The 8,396-nt window shown below is 46.7% G+C and overlaps 1 long non-coding RNA gene across 1 annotated transcript; it reads left to right on the top strand.

Annotated features, from left to right (window-relative positions):
- Positions 1-6,475: 6,475 nt before the first annotated feature.
- LOC137914636 (uncharacterized) lies at positions 6,476-8,396 on the top strand. The gene is made up of 3 exons (XR_011106416.1): positions 6,476-6,536; positions 8,137-8,225; positions 8,371-8,396. It is a non-coding gene; the product is annotated as an uncharacterized lncRNA (long non-coding RNA).

Here is an 8,396-nt window from a genome sequence, read left to right as displayed (position 1 = left end):
ATTTATTTTTCTTTTTGCAGGCGTTTTGGAGTCCTTTGGTTAACCAAGGGCATTTAGAATATTTTCTGTGTTGATGGTGTTCTTGAAGAGGGCAACATCTATTATAGAGCGAAATAAATATATCAAGAAAATTATTATATGCATGTCCACATCATTTTCACAATAGACAGAGCCCCAATCCTGTAACATGAGACTGTTATCAAAATCAGCGATCGTTTCTTCTGTTCTTAAACGTCTATATTTAACTTTTTTCTTTTCCTTGATCTTCATAATCTCACAGTCATAAACAGTAAAAATAGGTAAATGGTCCGTAATGTCACAAATGAGCAGGCCACTGAGTGCGTGATTCAACATGTTATTAGAAAATTTTTTATCAATTATTGTAGCACTGTGAGAAGTGATTCTACTGGGTTTGGTAATAGATGGGTAAAGTGACATACTGTACATTGAGTCAAGAAAGTAATCAGTGGTATTTTGCTTAGTTGGATTAAGTAGATCTATATTAAAATCTCCACAGATGAATATATCTTTTTTATATATGACAGAAAACAACTTCTCCATCCACTTTGGACAAATAAATCAATAATCAATAAAAACTCACGCCTGCTCTGATCAGAGTCTGACGTTTCAGAGGAGGAGTCTTTCTCGGAGTTCGTGGAGCAGCTCGGACCCATCGGCCTTCCACCTGACGTCAGCGTCCAATCACTGTTCGACCCCACAGGTATAGGAAGCACGGCGCTACTTAACCCCGCCTTTAAATGCTGGCTTCCCTCTTGGCATCGGTCCGTGTAAACCTGTGTGTGTGTGTGTGTGTGTGTGTGTAGGTCAGTGCTGTGCTCGCCTGGAGTGTGCAGCGTGGTCAGAAGGGGTGTGTCGAGGCGAGGGCCAATCATTGCTCTACGTGGACAAAGCCATCGACTCGGGAAGCGTGCAGGTCGGTGTGTAGCATCTGGTCACACCTTTAAAGGGAGCGCAGCCGTACAGCCTCGCTAAGCCCCGCCCCATCCGTTTCCTGTACAGGTTTGTGCTTTCTGTCGACGGTTTGGAGCGTCACTGCGTTGCCGGGAGACGAGCTGTAGGCGGAGCTACCACCTTCCCTGTGCTGCTGCTGCCGGAGCTCACCAGAACCGGACCCAGAGACACACACAAGCAGGTACACACAACCTGCTGGTTTGGCTCCTTGCACTATGAGAGGGTCACCTGTGACACAACCGGCCGTCGTACTGTTTCCTGTTTTAAGGTGGACCGACCAAACCTGAGCTCCGCCCTACTAACACGTCACCTGTTGCCACGTTTTCTCTGCAGCGTCCTCTCAGTGCAGGTCATGCTCGGGTGGTGGCGATGTCAGCCTTCTGTTGATGTGTTGTAGCTGTGGTAACCGTTACCACGGCAGCTGCCTGGACCCCCCTCTGGCCAATGGGCCAATCACCCATTTCTGTGCGAGTCATGTGACCCTGCCCTGCCCTGCCCTCTCTGTGACCATGCCCCTGACCTCCACACGCCACAGGGCTATGTGACTTGTCTCCGCTGCTCTCGGTAGGTGCAGTAGTTCTTTAATCCTCCACCAGAAACCACCGCTCGACCGTCTTAATTAGGAAACAGTTGTAGAACATTTCCCTGAAGGCTCAGCTGTTTTCCTGAGAAGGCATACCAGTGTTATTTTTGTGTGTGGTTACAGGTGTGTCCGTTCAGAGTGTATTGTCCAGGCTGGGGAGGGCAGGGCGAGGTCTGAAGAGGTTGTCTTCTCCACCTGCAGGCTTCAGGAGGAGGAACTAATCCCACGCACTTCAAGACCACAAAGTCCCACTGTGGCCTTGCCCCCATGTCCTGCACAGGCCACAGCTGTTAGCATTACACAGCCACCTAGTCTGGCTCGGACAGAGGCTCCACCCATCACTCATGCCCCTAATCGTCTTTCGATTGACCTTCCTGCACCATTACAGCAAAGTCTTAGTCCATCTCACCCAGAACCCACAGAGCTCCAGCATAGTCCAAGCATAGTACTTTTCTCTCGGCGCTGCTGCGCGCTAGTTTCCCGGTTTTGTGGCAGCGCCCTCCGTTAACTTGACGCGAGTCGTTAACATTTAAAGTGGGGCGGCGAATAAGTGCCCAGAAGCTGCCCTGGTTTCTCATGCGCGCTAACAGCTAGCCCTCTAGCTAACGCTAATGCTAACAGAAGTGGTCTAACTGGGCGGTCTGTGGAAGCTAACTGCTAATAGCTAGCTGCGCCGTTGCTTCTACCGGGGTGTAAGTTGAGAACCGATGCAATAAGGTGCGTTTACATGGACAACATTTCTTTAATCCGATCAGAGTTCAGAGTAAAATTGTGACCGGATGCACCGTGTTCATGGACCCTAAAAATCCGATCCGGTTAGGATTTGCGTGTTCATGCATCACACTTTTGATCGGAGTACATTATTTTGACATGCGCAGTTTGACCAAAAACACCGGAAATAATAGAGGAAGCCGTAGCGACTTCCGTTGTAAACAAATCATCGCTCTTCCAAACGGAGCTTCGCTGTGTCCTCCAGACCGCACTTTTATTTTTGATAGTGTCGATGTTAAAGCATCGTAGGACACCCAGCAACGTGTTTGTTGCAGACACCGAGCAATTATACCTCCCGCTCGCCATGTCTACAGCGCGTGTAGCTGACGTCACGGACGTGCGCAGTAAGGGCGGCTTGTACCGATACTTCGGAATAAGCGTTTTCATGCGCCCTGATCGGATCACAAATCGGTGTAAACCACCCCTCTCGATCGGAATAGAATTGTGATCGGATCGAGCTTGATTGGGTCCGACTAATCAATTTGGGTGTGTACATGAAGCATTTTCATTCCGATCAGGATTTTAATCTGATTTCATGTGTCCATGTAAACGCGCCTATTGAATCTACACTCGTCTTTTGGTGGTTGTCTCACGAAAGTGTTGCTTTTGGGATTCGACCCATTTAGCCGCTCTGGTAAGCTGCTCAGCTAAATGCTAACGTGCTGTGTAGCGCCGCTGCTGCTGATGGCTTCTGGCGGTTAAACCTCTCCGACGCCTCCTCGCCGTTTTCCGTGTCGTTCGGACCCGCAAATAACGAACTCGGGTTCGGGTCGTGCGCGCTGCTAAGCTAGCCTGTTAGCGTTGAGTTCTGGCGGCTAGAATAGAATAGAATAGAAAGCCTTTATTGTCATGGCATAGTAGCTACACAATGAGATTAGGAGTGCAGCTCCGTCTGGTGTCTAAAACAACATAAAATACAAATGATAACGGAACATTGAAGTACTTGCAGGGTAGTTTAAAGTTTAAAGTGAACAGAAGTCCAACTTGTGTGTTCCAGAGCTCCTCCAGTCCGGGGCAGAATTATTCAGACCCACTTGATTGTTTCAGGTTTATTAGAAAAATCTGAAGTTCATCAGCTGTTTAATTCAAATAAATATTAATTAGCGGGTTTAGTATTAACATAACAAAGTGTTTATTTCCTATGTTCAACATGTTTTCGTGGGTGGGAGGAACCCGGAGACCCCGGAGAGAACCCACGCAGACACGGGGAGAACATGCCAATGACTCTGTGATGAACTGGCGGCTCGTCCAGGGTGTAGCCGCCTCTAATGGTTCCATCATCGAGCCGAGACTTTGACAGCCCATTAGGATCCAGCAGAGCCACCAGAGAACTGCAAGTAGTTATTACAGATACAGAACAATATAGTAGACGAGACGATAATAGCAACCTTTAAATGTTTTATTCAATTCATTTGTGTTTCGTGAATTCGTGACGCGATCACGTGGAAACGACAGAACCCAACTTGACCCACAAGAGCAAGCACTTTGGCAACGGAGGCAAGGAAAAACTGCCCTTTAACAGGCAGAAACCTTGGACAGAACCTAGGCTCATGGGGACGGCCATCTGTCTGACCGGCTGGGTTGGGAGAGAGAGAGAGAATGGCAGGTCAGAGGAGAGTCAAAAACAAGGACTCGTCTGTAGTCAGTCCGGTATCGGTGCCCTGGCGACTTGATCAGGGTGCACCCCGCCTCTCACCCATAGCCAGCTGTCATAGGCGCTGCAACACCTACGACCTGCAAGCTGGGGAAGCGGGCGTTCACGCCACGAACGTCTCATCAGGACTTGGATGGCTCTTCGGAGCTCTTGGACCTGCGAAAGAGGCCACAAACAGACCGAATGACCCGAACAAATGGGTTCGGTCTCCTTGTTTTCTCCAGACATCTGATCAGGGTGTCGATGACGATCTTATAAATTCCCGTCCTCTTCCCCATCATGTTTATGCAAACTGTCCATTGGTTGCCCATCAGTTTGCATAACTTCTTAAGGACACGTCTGGCGAGCTTGTCGACCTGCTTCGTGTCCATCTCCAGAGTGATGGACGACTCCTGGATACTGCAGACGAGCACACTCGTCATCATCTCCTTGATCTCCATCATGTCCGTTACAGGAATCTTCTTGCCCTGGAAGATCCTTGCGAGAAGCACCGTGATGATCCAGCGACACTGCTTCTCCAAGCCTTCCGGCGACGATGCAGTTTGGACATCACTCCTGTCTTCTTGACCACAGACCCTTGCAGTGGGGAGGTCTCCCTCTTCCACAGCTACCAAAGGCACCCCTTCCATGATGGCAGGGGCCTCTGGTAGCGCTGGAAGAATTTCCTTTTCGCCTTCTGTGGGTTCACAGACGATGTTGTCCTTATCGACGGCGTTGTTTATGGTCAATTCTGAAGGGATCAGATCTCCCATCATGGAGTCCTCGGTCTCGGATCCTTCCGGAGAGACGAGGTCCTTCGCTGCCGACTCTTCCTCTTTCAACCAGCAAAGAAATTTGCGACTCTTTTGAGCAAATCTCTGCAGTAGCTTTCTGAAGTGCCGCATTATGGAGATCTGCCCACTTGTGATTGTAGCTTCTTTGGGGCTCCTGCTTAAGGTCTTTATCACCTCTCTAGACACCAGACGTGATATCTCGTATGGGGCCAACATCTCAACCACCTCTGGAACGCCCATTGTCGAGGCAAGGACCGGTGGAAGGACTTCATCCAGCGCTTCTTGGACTTTCTCTAAATCAACAAGAAGGCTGTTCCCTAACGTTTTTGATGTCAGGGGGGAAGTGATTTTCTGAGTCACTGAGTCAGCCACTACTTTAATTATATCGGCACCCATATCCAGAAGACGTGCTTCAGTCTTCTTATCAGCGGTCCCTGACTGCAGGGCGTCCCACTCTTTGTTGGACAGTTTCCCAAGAAATTCTTGGAAAACCTCACCGAGAAGGGACGAAGTTTTTTCTGGGAGGACCAGACTCCTCGCTCTTGCTGGGAGATCCAGACTCGTAACTTTTGCTGGGAGGAGCAGACTTGTTGTTTTTCCTGGGAGGACCCGACCCGTGTCCTTGGAGGGCCGTACGGGTGCTTGCATCTCTTTGTTGTACATACTTGAGTGTTGAGAAATATACTGAGAGGATTGCTTGTATAAATAGGTTCCCACTCAATGACTTCAAAGACATAGACATCAAAGTTCAATAAGTACATCAAAGACAGTTGTATGACAAGCTACATCAAAGGCACAGTAACGCAGTATGGCAGCAATTTCATCAGTGACGTGATGCCGTCACATTAAGCGATATCGGCGTACCCCTGACTTAATTTAGCATCATACCAAAGAAATCTACGTCTTCACGGTTAAATATGAATGAATGTTATAATAATAAATTCATTTAACATGCTGATCAAAATGTCTGTATCAATCCTAATGTTGCAAAGGCTGCTGGGAAATATCAGCCATCTTCGTCCTTCCCTTTTTCTTGTAAGACGAGTCGGCCTTGTCTCGTCTGCAGCCGCCAGGGCTGTGAGGAGACTGTGCTACCCGCTGCACCTGGTTTCATGATATCTGAAACGTCAATGAATGATCAGCTCTGATCTATATTTAATAATCAATCAGTGATGGTGATGATGAATATATTTATTAGATAGCATGTTAGAGTCCACGTACAGTCAAACACCCTTGCGGTCTTGGTTCTGTTGAAAGTCCTTTGTACATAAATCATCGACATTTAACAATACAAATAAAATAAAAATAAATTACACCACAGACGCAAAATAACAAATTAAAAAGAATAATAAAATAATTCTTTCACGCATGAAACTGCTGAAAAATCCGATGAGATCAAGATTGACTGATGAACATCTGCATCAGTGTCTGAGACTGGCTGTGACCAGAATGGAACCTGACGTTCAGCTTCTCACCAGCCAGATGCAGGCCCACAGCTCACACTGATAAACATACAAAGGTAAGCTCACTTTTCTGACTTGAATGAGTCATTCTGAGTATGAACAAATATAAACATAGTAAAATCCATCTCCACAACCACACTGGTAGTGAAATGTATTGTGCTGTATCACTTAGTCTGGTTTCTCAGCCTGCTTGCTTTGTGGTTTTCACAGGAATGAGAGAGAGAGCTGCAAACAGTGGCTACAAGCCTACTGGAACCTACAAATGGATTATAAGGAATGAACACAAGAGCTTTGAGTGGCTGCTCATATGAGTAATATAAGTAAGATATTCTGCTCTGACAACCAAGCTGAAGTTTTTCTGTTAAGATTGTGCACAGCACGACAGAAAGTTAATGTTCCATGGAGGCTTATTTGGTTATTGTTTATTTCATAGTGTTATTATTTATTTCTTGACTTTTTTCTGTGAAGAACCCATTGAGGGTTATTTGGTTATGTGTGGCTGGAAAACGATAAAGTTTTATGTTACGCACCTCTGCGATCATCACACTTTTTCCGTTACAAACTGACCCCGGCCCCCAATCAGAGAAGGGAAAAGTTATTTGGCCCTCACAGGAAAAAGTTTGGGGACCCCTGATGGAGACAAACGTCAAGGAAAAACTCTCCTTTCATGAACAAGTTTTATTGGCTTGGTCCCAAATATATAAGCACAATTTTCTTCCCATAAATATATGATATGGAACAATCGGGACATACTGTACAGAAATAAATAATTATACTTTCTTAATTGGGTTGAGAAACAGATTAGACTCGTAATTCAACTCCAGTGGTTGAGCCGGGCCTAAATGGATGGACTTTCTATTCGTGAACAGTGCATGAAAGAATAATCGGCTCGGCTGCAGGCGTTGGCTTCTCTGACGTAATGAACGCGTCCATGAGAATGCATCTCGAGTGGGGCCTGAGTAATGTTTTCTTCCCTTCAGGAATTTGTCTGTTGTTGTTTTTCCTCCCCATCTCCATGGTTACAAGTTGAAGTTCAACTCCTTCTTGGAATGTTTCCCCCCCCCCCCCCCCCCCCCCCCCCACCAACAGCCGAGTACAGAAGTGTCTTTTACTGCTGATGGACTTTTGTTGCTTGACTTCCCATCATTGGTTCAGTTCAGGGCTTTTGCCGCTGTGGCATCCTGGGTATTTTATGCTCATTTCCTTTCTTTGGCTCGTTACTTCCTGCGATATTATTGTGGTGTTTATCACTCTAAATGGGCAACAATGGGAGAGAATGCAGTAAAACAGGACGGACAGAACGTCTGAGACGGACTGCAGCTCAGTCGCCGTTAGTCATCAACTCTCCAGCCTGTGTTTCTGCAGCCAGACTGTACACACACAGACTCCTCCCATCCACAGCTTTTATTCCACTTCTCCCCTTTCCTCCTCCTCCAGCCTTCCCTTTCTCTTATTCGCTCTCTTATTTTATAAACAGCGTCATTATTCACAGATCCTCACAAAAACCTGGTGCTTATCCAAACGTGACAGGATAGCGCCTGCGTCTCGCTCCCCGCCTTGGATTATGAGTGTGTTTTAAGAGTGTGTGTCATGACTTTATAGGTGTCTGCATGCATATGTGAGGAGGTGAAGAAAGCCAGTATCAGCCAGAGGATGCTGCACAGCCATGTTCTCCTTATCACAATGCCTCCTTAAAAGGCCAAACGGAGGGTGCAGTGGACTTTCAATGTGCTTAATGTACACATTTTTTGCTTTAGAGCATGCATCCATCAATTTCTGTGACATTTCCTAAAACGTCTTCCATGAAATGCTCCTAAATCTGCTTCACCCTTATGAGCGTGTGCTTTACTGGCAGCGTTTGAATTCTTCTAACTGCTGTGAAATGCACGGAGGCTCGTAATCATCTTTTTGGCTTCGCAGAGCGATCGTCTCCTGATCAAAGGAGGGAAGATCGTGAATGATGACCAGTCCTTCAGCGCTGACATCTACATGGAGGATGGGGTCATCAAGTGAGTTCTTGGGGGTTTGACTTGTTGAAGACACTCGAATAAAGTCACAGATTTCACCGTGCTTTACAGTCAGAGCAGACATTTTTGTCTTCATGATGCAATAACCTAATTTTTTATTTTGGTTTCTTTCTGATGATCTTCTCAGACAAATTGGGGAAAACCTGATCGTGC

Source organism: Brachionichthys hirsutus, unplaced genomic scaffold (genome assembly GCF_040956055.1).
Source record: "Brachionichthys hirsutus isolate HB-005 unplaced genomic scaffold, CSIRO-AGI_Bhir_v1 contig_447, whole genome shotgun sequence".
NCBI lineage: Eukaryota > Metazoa > Chordata > Actinopteri > Lophiiformes > Brachionichthyidae > Brachionichthys > Brachionichthys hirsutus.
Note: the sequence above shows the minus strand (reverse complement) of the source record. Positions and strands in the feature narration are given on the sequence as shown.